The 16,620-nt window shown below is 41.1% G+C and overlaps 1 protein-coding gene across 1 annotated transcript in view; it reads left to right on the top strand.

The window, feature by feature from the left end:
- LOC138358186 (26S proteasome non-ATPase regulatory subunit 10-like) overlaps window positions 1–16,620 on the top strand; it is a 64,388-nt gene that overhangs the window by 46,609 nt on the left and 1,159 nt on the right. The window lies entirely within an intron of this gene.

Raw genomic sequence — 16,620 nt, 5'->3', positions numbered from 1 at the left:
GGCACTTTAACAGAATTTTCTCCTACAGGTCTATTCCATTCTATGCTAAATCTGATTTCTTTGTGATCACTGTTCCCTAGCTCACTCCCTATTTCGATGTCATTAATTTGTGTTTCCCTGTTAGTTAACACTAAATCTAAAATATTATTTTCCCGTATTGGTTCCTTAATGTGTTGCGTAAGAAAGCAATCGTCAATTAATTCTAGAAAATCTGCTTCACTATTCCCTGTTTTGTTCACCCAGTTTATTTCACTAAAATTAAAGTCACCCATGACATAAATTCTGTTAGATATAGATGCTCTAGATATTTCATTCCATAGATGCTTTGCTTCCATTCTGTCTAAATTTGGTGGCCTATATATAACTCCTATTATAATATTATTTGCTTTTTCGTTTAATTCTATCCAAATAGTTTCTGTGTGGCTCAGTTTTGATTCCCTCTTTGAGACTACATTTCAAATTGTCCCTAACATATATGGCTACTCCCCCTCCTCGTCTAATATATCTATCTGTGTGAAATAGTTTACATCCATTTATCTGATATTCAGCTAATAGTTCTCTATTTTCTACGGTCATCCACGTTTCGGTAAGTGCAATAATATCTATTTTTTCTGTGCAGACAAGAGCATTTAATTCATTAATTTTATTTCTTAGACTTCTACTGTTAGTGTAATATATCCTAAGTGAATTGTTATTTTGAGGCCCTTTTCATTCCCTGATCATTTTGCCAATTCTTTTCTCCCACAAACACATACTTTTATTACCTCCTTCCTCCAAATCAATTCCCATACCACTATCTACTAACAGTTTAAACTCAAACAAACACCTCTAACCACTGGTTCCAACGAGTTCGCAACAGCAACAACCCCAGCCCTCGATAGATGCACCCCATCACGAGCATACATTTCATTTCTGCCATAGAAGCGTTCCCAGTTGTCTATGAAAGATATTGCATTTGATTTGCAATATCTTTCCAGCCGGCAATTGACACCAAGTGCCCTCGACATCCATTCATTTCCCACTCCCTTTCTTGGAAGAATGCCACATATGATCGGGATTCCTCCCTTGCTCCTAACTAATTTATTGGCTGTCCTAAGGCTGAGAGGAACTTAACAATATGCCTTCAGCCGAACAAGTCTATGTGGGTGGGGACGAGGACAGGTTGACGAGTTTAACAGTTACCAGGGAGGATGTTCTTAAACAAATAGTAAAACTCAAACCAAACAAATCCCCAGGGCCGGATGAAGTGTTTGCCAGGGTGCTTAAAGAATGCAAAGAGGAGCTTTGTGACCCACTGTCAACCATATTTAATAAATCAATAGAGTCAGGCAGAGTGCCAGAGTTTTGGAAAGTTGCTAATGTGATACCAGTTTTTAAGAAAGGAGATAGATCACTTGCGTCTAACTATCGACCAATTAGCCTAACGTCTATTGTGGGAAAGTTACTCGAATCCATAATAGCAAATAAAATTCGTCTTCATCTTGAAAAACATAAATTAATAATTGAATCGCAACATGGTTTTATAAATGGCCGTTCATGTTTAACAAATTTGTTATCTTTTTATTCTAGCATTGTTGAGGCAGTTGATAGTGGTAAGGATTGCGATGTTGTATACCTTGACTTTAGCAAAGCTTTTGATACAGTGCCACATGAAAGACTGATTAAAAAGATAGAGTCTCATGGTATTGGGGGTGCTATATTAAGCTGGATTAGGGCATGGCTATACCAAAGGAAACAGAGAGTTAGTATAAATGGAATCAAGTCAGAGTGGGAAAATGTTGTAAGTGGAGTGCCTCAAGGCTCTGTCCTGGGACCTCTGTTGTTTATAATATATATAAATGATTTAGATTCAGGTTTGAGTAGCAACATTTGCAAATTTGCCGATGATACGAAAATCGGTAGGGAAATTAATTCCGAGGAGGACTCACTATCACTTCAAGTTGATCTAGATAGGGTTTTGAAATGGTCAAAGGATTGGCAAATGCAGTTTAATGCTGATAAATGTAAAGTTCTGAGGTTAGGTAATGATGATAGAGTTACAGAGTGGATGAATGTAGAAAATAGAGAACTATTAGCTGAATATCAAATATATGGATTTAAACTATTTCACACAGATAGATATATTAGACGAGGAGGTGGAGTAGCCATATATGTTAGGGACAATTTGAAATGTAGTCTCAAAGAGGGAATCAAAACAGAGCCACACACAGAAACTATTTGGATTGAATTAAACGAAAAAGCTAATAATATTATAATAGGAGTAATATATAGGCCACCAAATTTAGACAGAATGGAAGCAAAGCATCTATGGGATGAAATATCTAGAGCATCTAGATCTAACAGTATTTATGTCATGGGTGACTTTAATTTTAGCGGAATAAACTGGTTGAACAAAACAGGGAATAGTGAAGCAGAAGATTTTCTAGAATTAATTGACGATTGCTTTCTTACGCAACACATTTTGGAACCAACACGGGAAAATAATATTTTAGATTTAGTGTTAACTAACAGGGAAACGCAAATTAATGACATCGAAATAGGGAGTGAGCTAGGGAACAGTGATCACAAAGAAATCAGATTTAGCATAGAATGGAATAGACCAGTAGGAGAAAATTCTGTTAAAGTGCCAGATTTTCGAAAAGCTGATTTTAATAGCCTAAGAAATTTTTTGGGTCAAATTGATTGGAAAGTCTTGGGTATGGGGTGTGGGCCGGTCTTGGAGCGAGACATGAACCCAGCGATAGGTGACTTAAATGGGGATTTCGATGTGGATTCAATATATAACTTATTTAAGAATATTCTAAACAAAGCACAGGAACGTAGTATACCATACAAATTGAATAGATCGAATACTAATGACCCAAAGTGGATAACAAAGAATTTGAAGAACCTTATAGGTAAAAAGAGAGCTTGGTACAAAAGGATTAAAAATGGGGAGGTCACTTTAGAACAGGAATTCGTACAACTGGTTAGAAATGTTAAAAAAGAGATAAGGAAAGCAAAAAGAAACTATGAAGTTCGCATAGCAGGGCAAGCTAAGACAAATCCTAAAGGGTTTTTTCAGTTATATCGTACTAAGACTAGGGAAAGGATAGGTCCATTAAAAACTGAGACAGGTCAAATAACAGATAGTGATGAAGAGATGAGTAGTATTTTTAATAAATATTTTGTATCTGTATTTACTAAAGAGGAACTTAACAATATGCCTTCAGCCGAACAAGTCTATGTGGGTGGGGACGAGGACAGGTTGACGAGTTTAGCAGTTACCAGGGAGGATGTTCTTAAACAAATAGTAAAACTCAAACCAAACAAATCCCCAGGGCCGGATGAAGTGTTTGCTAGGGTGCTTAAAGAATGCAAAGAGGAGCTTTGTGACCCACTGTCAACCATATTTAATAAATCAATAGAGTCAGGCAGAGTGCCAGAGTTTTGGAAAGTTGCTAATGTGATACCAGTTTTTAAGAAAGGAGATAGATCACTTGCGTCTAACTATCGACCAATTAGCCTAACGTCTATTGTGGGAAAGTTACTCGAATCTATAATAGCAAATAAAATTCGTCTTCATCTTGAAAAACATAAATTAATTAATTTGACAAAACGTCAAATTCATTTGACGTTTTGGAGGACGAGTGCTGTGGAGAGACTGTGGATTGCGCAAAAGGGAAAGCAACGAAGAGAAAGGAAGCGCAGGCCCCTCAGAAAGTAAAGGAAGTACCTAAGCAAACATTAGTTGTGGGAGATTCCCAGATAAGGTATTTGGATAGAACGTTTTGTGCTAGAGATAGGGGGAACAGGTACTACAGGTAATAAAAGGTTTGCTATCCCGGAGCTGGCATTGGTGATATTATAAACAACATGAATGATATTATGGCTGGTAATGGGAACAATCCCATTATTTGCATTAGCGTGGGAGGAAATGATGTTGGTCGAGTCAGGAGTGAGGAACTGATTCAGAGGTATAAAACAGCCATAGAGTTAGTTAGGAGCAAGGGAGGAATCCCGATCATATGTGGCATTCTTCCAAGAAAGGGAGTGGGAAATGAATGGATATCGAGGGCACTTGGTGTCAATTGCCGGCTGGAAAGATATTGCAAATCAAATGCAATATCTTTCATAGACAACTGGGAACACTTCTATGGAAGAAATGAAATGTATGCTCGTGATGGGGTGCATCTATCGAGAGCTGGGGTTGTTGCTGTTGCGAACTCGCTAGAAGAAGTGGTTAGAGGTGTTTGTTTGGGTTTAAACTGTTAGTAGATAGAGGTATGGGAATTGATTTGGAGGAAGGAGGTAATAAAAGTATGTGTTTGTGGGAGAAAGGAATTGGCAAAACGATCAGGGAAAGAGAAGGTCCGCAAAATAACAATTCACTTAGGGTATATTACACTAACAGTAGAAGTCTAAGAAATAAAATTAACGAATTAAATGCTCTTGTCTGCACAGAAAAAATAGATATTATTGCACTTACCGAAACGTGGATGAATGTAGAAAATAGAGAACTATTAGCTGAATATCAAATATATGGATTTAAACTATTTCACACAGATAGATATATTAGACGAGGAGGTGGAGTAGCCATATATGTTAGGGATAATTTGAAATGTAGTCTCAAAGAGGGAATCAAAACAGAGCCACACACAGAAACTATTTGGATTGAATTAAACGAAAAAGCTAATAATATTATAATAGGAGTAATATATAGGCCACCAAATTTAGACAGAATGGAAGCAAAGCATCTATGGGATGAAATATCTAGAGCATCTAGATCTAACAGTATTTATGTCATGGGTGACTTTAATTTTAGCGGAATAAACTGGTTGAACAAAACAGGGAATAGTGAAGCAGAAGATTTTCTAGAATTAATTGACGATTGCTTTCTTACGCAACACATTAAGGAACCAACACGGGAAAATAATATTTTAGATTTAGTGTTAACTAACAGGGAAACGCAAATTAATGACATCGAAATAGGGAGTGAGCTAGGGAGCAGTGATCACAAAGAAATCAGATTTAGCATAGAATGGAATAGACCAGTAGGAGAAAATTCTGTTAAAGTGCCAGATTTTCGAAAAGCTGATTTTAATAGCCTAAGAAATTTTTTGGGTCAAATTGATTGGAAAGGCTTGGGTATGGGGTGTGGGCCGGTCTTGGAGCGAGACATGAACCCAGCGATAGGTGACTTAAATGGGGATTTCGATGTGGATTCAATATATAACTTATTTAAGAATATTCTAAACAAAGCACAGGAACGTAGTATACCATACAAATTGAATAGATCGTATACTAATGACCCAAAGTGGATAACAAAGAATTTGAAGAACCTTATAGGTAAAAAGAGAGCTTGGTACAAAAGGATTAAAAATGGGGAGGTCACTTTAGAACAGGAATTCGTACAACTGGTTAGAAATGTTAAAAAAGAGATAAGGAAAGCAAAAAGAAACTATGAAGTTCGCATAGCAGGGCAAGCAAAGACAAATCCTAAAGGGTTTTTTCAGTTATATCGTACTAAGACTAGGGAAAGGATAGGTCCATTAAAAACTGAGACAGGTCAAATAACAGATAGTGATGAAGAGATGAGTAGTATTTTTAATAAATATTTTGTATCTGTATTTACTAAAGAGGAACTTAACAATATGCCTTCAGCCGAACAAGTCTATGTGGGTGGGGACGAGGACAGGTTGACGAGTTTAGCAGTTACCAGGGAGGATGTTCTTAAACAAATAGTAAAACTCAAACCAAACAAATCCCCAGGGCCGGATGAAGTGTTTGCTAGGGTGCTTAAAGAATGCAAAGAGGAGCTTTGTGACCCACTGTCAACCATATTTAATAAATCAATAGAGTCAGGCAGAGTGCCAGAGTTTTGGAAAGTTGCTAATGTGATACCAGTTTTTAAGAAAGGAGATAGATCACTTGCGTCTAACTATCGACCAATTAGCCTAACGTCTATTGTGGGAAAGTTACTCGAATCTATAATAGCAAATAAAATTCGTCTTCATCTTGAAAAACATAAATTAATAATTGAGTCGCAACATGGTTTTATAAATGGCCGTTCATGTTTAACAAATTTGTTATCTTTTTATTCTAGCATTGTTGAGGCAGTTGATAGTGGTAAGGATTGCGATGTTGTATACCTTGACTTTAGCAAAGCTTTTGATACAGTGCCACATGAAAGACTGATTAAAAAAATAGAGTCTCATGGTATTGGGGGTGCTATATTAAGCTGGATTAGGGCATGGCTATACCAAAGGAAACAGAGAGTTAGTATAAATGGAATCAAGTCAGAGTGGGAAAATGTTGTAAGTGGAGTGCCTCAAGGCTCTGTCCTGGGACCTCTGTTGTTTATAATATATATAAATGATTTAGATTCAGGTTTGAGTAGCAACATTTGCAAATTTGCCGATGATACGAAAATCGGTAGGGAAATTAATTCGGAGGAGGACTCACTATCACTTCAAGTTGATCTAGATAGGGTTTTGAAATGGTCAAAGGATTGGCAGATGCAGTTTAATGCTGATAAATGTAAAGTTCTGAGGTTAGGTAATGATGATAGAGTTACAAGATACGAGCTAGATGGTGTTGTGATTGCGAAGTCGGATTGCGAAAGGGATCTGGGAGTTATGATTAGTAAGAATTTAAAACAAAAGGATCAATGCATAAATGTTCGTAATAAGGCAAATCGGACACTTGGATTTATTAATCGCAGCGTTAGTAACAAGACACCTGGTGTGGTTCTCAAGCTATATCTTGCTCTAGTTAGGCCCCATTTAGATTATGCAGTTCAGTTTTGGTCGCCATATTATAGAATGGATATAAATTCACTTGAACGTGTCCAGCGTAGGATGACTAAGTTAATTCCCCAAATTAGAAATCTTTCATATGAAGAAAGATTAACAAAGCTTAAGTTGCATTCACTGGAAAGGCGAAGAGTTAGGGGTGACATGATAGAGGTTTACAAGTGGATGAATGGACATAACCGGGGGGATATTAATAGGGTATTAAAAGTATCAACACAGGACAGAACACGAAACAATGGATATAAATTGGATAAGTTTAGATTTAGGAAAGACTTGGGTAAATACTGGTTCAGTAACAGGGTTGTTGATTTGTGGAACCAATTGCCGCGTAACATTGTGGAGGTGGGGTCCCTCGATTGTTTCAAGCACGGGTTGGACAAGTATATGAGTGGGATTGGGTGGTTATAGAATAGGAGCTGCCTCGTATGGGCCAATAGGCCTTCTGCAGTTACCTTTGTTCTTATGTTCTTATGTACAAGATACGAGCTAGATGGTGTTGTGATTGCGAAGTCGGATTGCGAAAGGGATCTGGGAGTTATGATTAGTAAGAATTTAAAACAAAAGGATCAATGCATAAATGTTCGTAATAAGGCAAATCGGACACTTGGATTTATTAATCGCAGCGTTAGTAACAAGACACCTGGTGTGGTTCTCAAGCTATATCTTGCTCTAGTTAGGCCCCATTTAGATTATGCAGTTCAGTTTTGGTCGCCATATTATAGAATGGATATAAATTCACTTGAACGTGTCCAGCGTAGGATGACTAAGTTAATTCCCCAAATTAGAAATCTTTCATATGAAGAAAGATTAACAAAGCTTAAGTTGCATTCACTGGAAAGGCGAAGAGTTAGGGGCGACATGATAGAGGTTTACAAGTGGGTGAATGGACATAACAAGGGGGATATTAATAGGGTATTAAAAGTATCAACACAGGACAGAACACGAAATAATGGGTATAAATTGGATAAGTTTAGATTTAGGAAAGACTTGGGTAAATACTGGTTCAGTAACAGGGTTGTAGATTTGTGGAACCAATTGCCGCGTAACGTGGTGGAGGTGGGGTCCCTCGATTGTTTCAAGCGCGGGTTGGACAAGTATATGAGTGGGATTGGGTGGTTATAGAATAGGAGCTGCCTCGTATGGGCCAATAGGCCTTCTGCAGTTACCTTTGTTCTTATGTTCTTATGTACAAGATACGAGCTAGATGGTGTTGTGATTGCGAAGTCGGATTGCGAAAGGGATCTGGGAGTTATGATTAGTAAGAATTTAAAACAAAAGGATCAATGCATAAATGTTCGTAATAAGGCAAATCGGACACTTGGATTTATTAATCGCAGCGTTAGTAACAAGACACCTGGTGTGGTTCTCAAGCTATATCTTGCTCTAGTTAGGCCCCATTTAGATTATGCAGTTCAGTTTTGGTCGCCATATTATAGAATGGATATAAATTCACTTGAACGTGTCCAGCGTAGGATGACTAAGTTAATTCCCCAAATTAGAAATCTTTCATATGAAGAAAGATTAACAAAGCTTAAGTTGCATTCACTGGAAAGGCGAAGAGTTAGGGGTGACATGATAGAGGTTTACAAGTGGATGAATGGACATAACCGGGGGGATATTAATAGGGTATTAAAAGTATCAACACAGGACAGAACACGAAACAATGGATATAAATTGGATAAGTTTAGATTTAGGAAAGACTTGGGTAAATACTGGTTCAGTAACAGGGTTGTTGATTTGTGGAACCAATTGCCGCGTAACATTGTGGAGGTGGGGTCCCTCGATTGTTTCAAGCACGGGTTGGACAAGTATATGAGTGGGATTGGGTGGTTATAGAATAGGAGCTGCCTCGTATGGGCCAATAGGCCTTCTGCAGTTACCTTTGTTCTTATGTTCTTATGTACAAGATACGAGCTAGATGGTGTTGTGATTGCGAAGTCGGATTGCGAAAGGGATCTGGGAGTTATGATTAGTAAGAATTTAAAACAAAAGGATCAATGCATAAATGTTCGTAATAAGGCAAATCGGACACTTGGATTTATTAATCGCAGCGTTAGTAACAAGACACCTGGTGTGGTTCTCAAGCTATATCTTGCTCTAGTTAGGCCCCATTTAGATTATGCAGTTCAGTTTTGGTCGCCATATTATAGAATGGATATAAATTCACTTGAACGTGTCCAGCGTAGGATGACTAAGTTAATTCCCCAAATTAGAAATCTTTCATATGAAGAAAGATTAACAAAGCTTAAGTTGCATTCACTGGAAAGGCGAAGAGTTAGGGGCGACATGATAGAGGTTTACAAGTGGGTGAATGGACATAACAAGGGGGATATTAATAGGGTATTAAAAGTATCAACACAGGACAGAACACGAAATAATGGGTATAAATTGGATAAGTTTAGATTTAGGAAAGACTTGGGTAAATACTGGTTCAGTAACAGGGTTGTAGATTTGTGGAACCAATTGCCGCGTAACGTGGTGGAGGTGGGGTCCCTCGATTGTTTCAAGCGCGGGTTGGACAAGTATATGAGTGGGATTGGGTGGTTATAGAATAGGAGCTGCCTCGTATGGGCCAATAGGCCTTCTGCAGTTACCTTTGTTCTTATGTTCTTATGTACAAGATACGAGCTAGATGGTGTTGTGATTGCGAAGTCGGATTGCGAAAGGGATCTGGGAGTTATGATTAGTAAGAATTTAAAACAAAAGGATCAATGCATAAATGTTCGTAATAAGGCAAATCGGACACTTGGATTTATTAATCGCAGCGTTAGTAACAAGACACCTGGTGTGGTTCTCAAGCTATATCTTGCTCTAGTTAGGCCCCATTTAGATTATGCAGTTCAGTTTTGGTCGCCATATTATAGAATGGATATAAATTCACTTGAACGTGTCCAGCGTAGGATGACTAAGTTAATTCCCCAAATTAGAAATCTTTCATATGAAGAAAGATTAACAAAGCTTAAGTTGCATTCACTGGAAAGGCGAAGAGTTAGGGGTGACATGATAGAGGTTTACAAGTGGATGAATGGACATAACCGGGGGGATATTAATAGGGTATTAAAAGTATCAACACAGGACAGAACACGAAACAATGGATATAAATTGGATAAGTTTAGATTTAGGAAAGACTTGGGTAAATACTGGTTCAGTAACAGGGTTGTTGATTTGTGGAACCAATTGCCGCGTAACATTGTGGAGGTGGGGTCCCTCGATTGTTTCAAGCACGGGTTGGACAAGTATATGAGTGGGATTGGGTGGTTATAGAATAGGAGCTGCCTCGTATGGGCCAATAGGCCTTCTGCAGTTACCTTTGTTCTTATGTTCTTATGTACAAGATACGAGCTAGATGGTGTTGTGATTGCGAAGTCGGATTGCGAAAGGGATCTGGGAGTTATGATTAGTAAGAATTTAAAACAAAAGGATCAATGCATAAATGTTCGTAATAAGGCAAATCGGACACTTGGATTTATTAATCGCAGCGTTAGTAACAAGACACCTGGTGTGGTTCTCAAGCTATATCTTGCTCTAGTTAGGCCCCATTTAGATTATGCAGTTCAGTTTTGGTCGCCATATTATAGAATGGATATAAATTCACTTGAACGTGTCCAGCGTAGGATGACTAAGTTAATTCCCCAAATTAGAAATCTTTCATATGAAGAAAGATTAACAAAGCTTAAGTTGCATTCACTGGAAAGGCGAAGAGTTAGGGGCGACATGATAGAGGTTTACAAGTGGGTGAATGGACATAACAAGGGGGATATTAATAGGGTATTAAAAGTATCAACACAGGACAGAACACGAAATAATGGGTATAAATTGGATAAGTTTAGATTTAGGAAAGACTTGGGTAAATACTGGTTCAGTAACAGGGTTGTAGATTTGTGGAACCAATTGCCGCGTAACGTGGTGGAGGTGGGGTCCCTCGATTGTTTCAAGCGCGGGTTGGACAAGTATATGAGTGGGATTGGGTGGTTATAGAATAGGAGCTGCCTCGTATGGGCCAATAGGCCTTCTGCAGTTGCCTTTGTTCTTATGTTCTAAATCTCTGTATTAGTTCCTCACTCCTAACTCGCCCAACATCATTACTCCCTGCACTAATACAGATAATGGGTTTGTTCCCATTTCCCGTCATAATATCATTCATGTTTTCAACAATATCACCAATTCCAGCTCCCGGATAGCAAACCCTTAATCTGTTCCCCCTATCTCTGGCACAAAACGTTCTGTCTAAATACCTCACTTGGGAATCTACCACAACCTAAATTCTTTTCGGTACCGCCCTAACTGTCTGAGCAGCCTGAGGGGCCTGCGCTCCGCCGTTCCTCGCTGATTTCCTCGCTGCAGGTGACCTACAGCACTCGTCCTCCAACACGGCAAATGAATTTGCCGTCCTTTGGGCGTCTGTAGGCGGACTTGTCAAGGTCTTCTTAAGACCCCTGTCTTTCACTACTCTCCACGATGAGGTCTCGTCAACACTGGTCTCCTCCTTCGTTTCCTTTCGAAGTCTCAGCCGTCGTACCTCCTCCCGCAGGGAATCCATCTCTGCTCTCAGAGCTCAAACCAAACTCACCAAATCATTAACTAATCCTTCCATTATTGCAATAATAATGTTACTGGGATCTGGGAGTTATGATTAGTAAGAATTTAAAACAAAAGGATCAATGAATAAATAATCGTAATAAGGCAAATCGGACACTTGGATTTATTAATCGCAGCGTTAGTAACAAGACACCTGGTGTGGTTCTCAAGCTATATCTTGCTCTAGTTAGGCCCCATTTAAATTATGCAGTTCAGTTTTGGTCGCCATATTATAGAATGGATATTAATTCACTTGAACGTGTCCAGCGTAGGATGACTAAGTTAATTCCCCAAATTAGAAATCTTTCATATGAAGAAAGATTAACAAAGCTTAAGTTGCATTCACTGGAAAGGCGAAGAGTTAGGGGTGACATGATAGAGGTTTACAAGTGGGTGAATGGACATAACAAAGGGGATATTAATAGGGTATTAAAAGTATGAACACAAGACAGAACAGGAAACAATGGGAATAAATTGGATAAGTTTAGATTTAGGAAAGACTTGGGTAAATACTGGTTAAGTAACAGGGTTGCTGATTTGTGGAACCAATTACCGCGTAACGTGGTGGAGGTGGTGTCCCTCGATTGTTTCAAGCGCGGGTTGGACAAGTATATGAGTGGGATTGGGTGGTTATAAATAGGAGCTGCCTCGTATGGGCCAATAGGCCTTCTGCAGTTGCCTTTGTTCTTGTGCCTCACTGATGGACTGCAGCAGCCACATGTGCCTCACTGATGGACTGCAGCAGCCACATGTGCCTCACTGATGGACTGCAGCAGCCACATGTGCCTCACTGATGGACTGCAACAGCAACATGCGCCTCACTGATGGACTGCAACAGCCACATGTGCCTCACTGATGGACTGCAGCAGCCACATGTGCCTCACTGAAGGACTGCAGCAGCCACATGTGCCTCACTGATGGACTGCAGCAGCCACATGTGCCTCACTGATGGACTGCAGCAGCCACATGTGCCTCACTGATGGACTGCAGCAGCCACATGCGCCTCACTGATGGACTGCAGCAGCCACATGTGCCTCACTGATGGACTGCAGCAGCCACATGTGCCTCACTGATGGACTGCAGCACCCACATGCGCCTCACTGATGGACTGCAGCAGCCACATGTGCCTCACTGATGGACTGCAACACATCTGCAGCAGCCACATGTACCTCACTGATGGACTTCAACACATCTGCAGCAGCCACATGTGCCTCACTGAAGGACTGCAACACATCTGCAGCAGCCACATGTGCCTCACTGATGGACTACAGCAGCCACATGTGCCTCACTGATGGACTGCAACACATCTGCAGCAGCCACATGTGCCTCACTGATGGACTGCAACATATCTGCATCAGCCACATGTGCCTCACTGAAGGACTGCAACACATCTGCAGCAGCCACATGTGCCTCACTGATGGACTGCAACAGCCACATGTGCTTCACTGATGGACTGCAGCAGCCACATGTGTCTCACTGATGGACTGCAGCAGCCACATGTGCCTCACTGATGGACTGCAGCAGCCACATGCGCCTCACTGATGGACTGCAGCAGCCACATGTGCCTCACTGATGGACTGCAACACATCTGCAGCCGCCACATGTACCTCACTGATGGACTTCAACACATCTGCAGCAGCCACATGTGCCTCACTGAAGGACTGCAACACATCTGCAGCAGCCACATGTGCCTCACTGATGGACTGCAGCAGCCACATGTGCCTCACTGATGGACTGCAGCAGCCACATGTGCCTCACTGATGGACTGCAACACATCTGCAGCAGCCACATGTGCCTCACTGATGGACTGCAACATATCTGCATCAGCCACATGTGCCTCACTGAAGGACTGCAACACATCTGCAGCAGCCACATGTGTCTCACTGATGGACTGCAACAGCCACATGTGCCTCACTGATGGACGGCAGCAGCCACATGTGCCTCACTGATGGACTGCAACAGCCACATGCGCCTCACTGATGGACTGCAACAGCCACATGTGCCTCACTGATGGACTGCAGCAGCCACATGTTCCTCACTGATGGACTGCAACAGCCACATGTGCCTCACTGATGGACTGCAGCAGCCACATGTGCCTCACTGATGGACTGCAACAGCCACATGTGCCTCACTGATGGACTGCAGCAGCCACATGTACCTCACTGATGGACTGCAGCAGCCACATGTGCCTCACTGATGGACTGCAGCAGCCACATGCGCCTCACTGATGGACTGCAACAGCCACATGTGCCTCACTGATGGACTGCAACAGCCACATGTGCCTCACTGATGTACTGCAACAGCCACATTTGCCTCACTGATGGACTGCAACAGCCACATTTGCCTCACTGATGGACTGCAACAGCCACATGTGCCTCACTGATGGACTGCAGCACCCACATGTGCCTCACTGATGGACTGCAGCACCCACATGTGCCTCACTGATGGACTGCAACAGCCACATTTGCCTCACTGATGGACTGCAACAGCCACATTTGCCTCACTGATGGACTGCAACAGCCACATGTGCCTCACTGATGGACTGCAACAGCCACATGTGCCTCACTGATGGACTGCAACATCCACATGTGCCTCACTGATGGACTGCAACAGCCACATGTGCCTCACTGATGGACTGCAGCAGCCACATGTGCCTCACTGATGGACTGCAACACATCTGCAGCAGCCACATGTGCCTCACTGATGGACTGCAACACACCTGCAGCAGCCACATGTGCTTCACTGATGGACTGCAACACATCTGCAGCAGCTACATGTGCCTCACTGATGGACTGCAACACACCTGCAGCAGCCACATGTGCCTCACTGGTGGTCGGCAACACACCTGCAGCAGCCACATGTGCCTCACTGATGGTTAGCAACACATCTGCAACAGCCACATGTGATCATGCTGAGACATGATAACATGTCTCAGCATGATGACATACACAACACCATGATGACACAATGATTGTAATTCAATATTAGTTTTGATTGTTGCACTACTTAACTTTGTCCTGGCCTCGTTTGTGTTTATTCTATGGTGATATAATTCCTGCTCGGAAAGCATAACTTTTGTCACTCTTTAAATCAGCTTTTTACAAATTTTGTATTTCTTCATTATTTGTGCATTTATTCCATGTTAAACAGGATGAAACAATGATGATCACTAGAACTTTATTCTTTGTCCACTTGTACATAATTTATAGAATCTTTATTAGAAGATAAAATTATGTCCAGGACATTTGAGGTCCTCGTTAGATTCTTAACCAATTAACACAGTGTGATTTAAAATAAATTTGTGAACAAACTATGTCCATAGCTATTAGATATTGGATCTCCCCAGTATGGTGTAGGCAGATTTACGTCACCAATTAAGACGGATTCGTTCGTGTTACATATATAAGCTATTTGATTATATGTCAATTCATCTTTTCCAAAATAAGCAGCAAGAAGCTTGAAGTAGATCCATATTAGTAATTGATGCTGTTGTTATCACCAAATGCAATAAATATATAATCTATATCTAAGAGATAAGTGTGTAGGATGGTTATTAGGTTCATATATTTTCCTTTACCAGTTTTCATGTAAATATTACCAATAATGTTACTATTTTCACAGACATCGCAGGCTGCTTCAGGTGTAGAACAACTCTTACACAGGCTGCTTCAGGTGTAGAACAATTCTTACACAGGCTGCTTCAGGTGTAGAACAATTCTTACACAGGATGCCTCAGGTGTAGAACAATTCTTACACAGGCTGCTTCAGGTGTAGAACAATTCTTACACAGGCTACTACAGGTGTAGAACAATTCTTACACAGGCTGCTTCAGGTGTAGAACAATTCTTACACAGGATGCCTCAGGTGTAGAACAATTCTTACACAGGCTGCTTCAGGTGTAGAACAATTCTTACACAGGCTACTACAGGTGTAGAGCAATTCTTACACAGGCTACTACAGGTGTAGAGCAATTCTTACACAGGCTACTACAGGTGTAGAACAATTCTTACACAGGCTACTACAGATGCAGAACAATTCTTACACAGGCTGCTTCAGGTGTAGAACAATTCTTACACAGGCTACTACAGGTGCAGAACAATTCTTACACAGGCTGCTTCAGGTGTAAAACAATTCTTTCACAGGCTGCTTCAGGTGTAGAACAATTCTTACACAGGCTGCTTCAGGTGTAGAACAATTCTTACACAGGCTGCTTCAGGTGTAGAACAATTCTTACACAGGCTGCTTCAGGTGTAGAACAATTCTTACACAGGCTGCTTCAGGTGTAGAACAATTCTTACACAGGCTGCTTCAGGTGTAGAACAATTCTTACACAGGCTGCTTCAGGTGTAGAACAATTCTTACACAGGCTGCTTCAGGTGTAGAACAATTCTTACACAGGCTGCTTCAGGTGTAGAACAATTCTTACACAGGCTGCTTCAGGTGTAGAACAATTCTTACACAGGCTGCTTCAGGTGTAGAACAACTCTTACACTGGCTGCTTCAGGTGTAGAACAATTCTTACACAGGCTGCTTCAGGTGTAGAACAATTCTTCCACAGGCTGCTTCAGGTGTAGAACAATTCTTATACAGGCTGCTTCAGGTGTAGAACAACTCTTACACAGGCTGCTTCAGGTGTAGAACAATTCTTACACAGGCTGCTTCAGGTGTAGAACAATTCTTACACAGGCTGCTTCAGGTGTAGAACAACTCTTACACAGGCTGCTTCAGGTGTAGAACAATTCTTACACAGGCTGCTTCAGGTGTAGAACAACTCTTACACAGGCTGCTTCAGGTGTAGAACAATTCTTACACAGGCTGCTTCAGGTGTAGAACAATTCTTACACAGGCTGCTTCAGGTGTAGAGCAACTCTTACACAGGCTGCTTCAGGTGTAGAACAATTCTTACACAGGCTGCTTCAGGTGTAGAGCAACTCTTACACAGGCTGCTTCAGGTGTAGAACAATTCTTACACAGGCTGCTTCAGGTGTAGAACAATTCTTACACAGGCTGCTTCAGGTGTAGAACAACTCTTACACAGGCTGCTTCAGGTGTAGAACAATTCTTACACAGGCTGCTTCAGGTGTAGAGCAACTCTTACACAGGCTGCTTCAGGTGTAGAACAATTCTTACACAGGCTGCTTCAGGTGTAGAGCAACTCTTACACAGGCTGCTTCAGGTGTAGAGCAACTCTTACACAGGCTGCTTCAGGTGTTAAGTTCGTTCAAACTATGCCAATGAATCTGGGTAA

Source organism: Procambarus clarkii, chromosome 82 (assembly GCF_040958095.1).
Source record: "Procambarus clarkii isolate CNS0578487 chromosome 82, FALCON_Pclarkii_2.0, whole genome shotgun sequence".
Taxonomy (NCBI): domain Eukaryota; kingdom Metazoa; phylum Arthropoda; class Malacostraca; order Decapoda; family Cambaridae; genus Procambarus; species Procambarus clarkii.
This window is presented reverse-complemented; position numbering and strand designations above follow the sequence as displayed.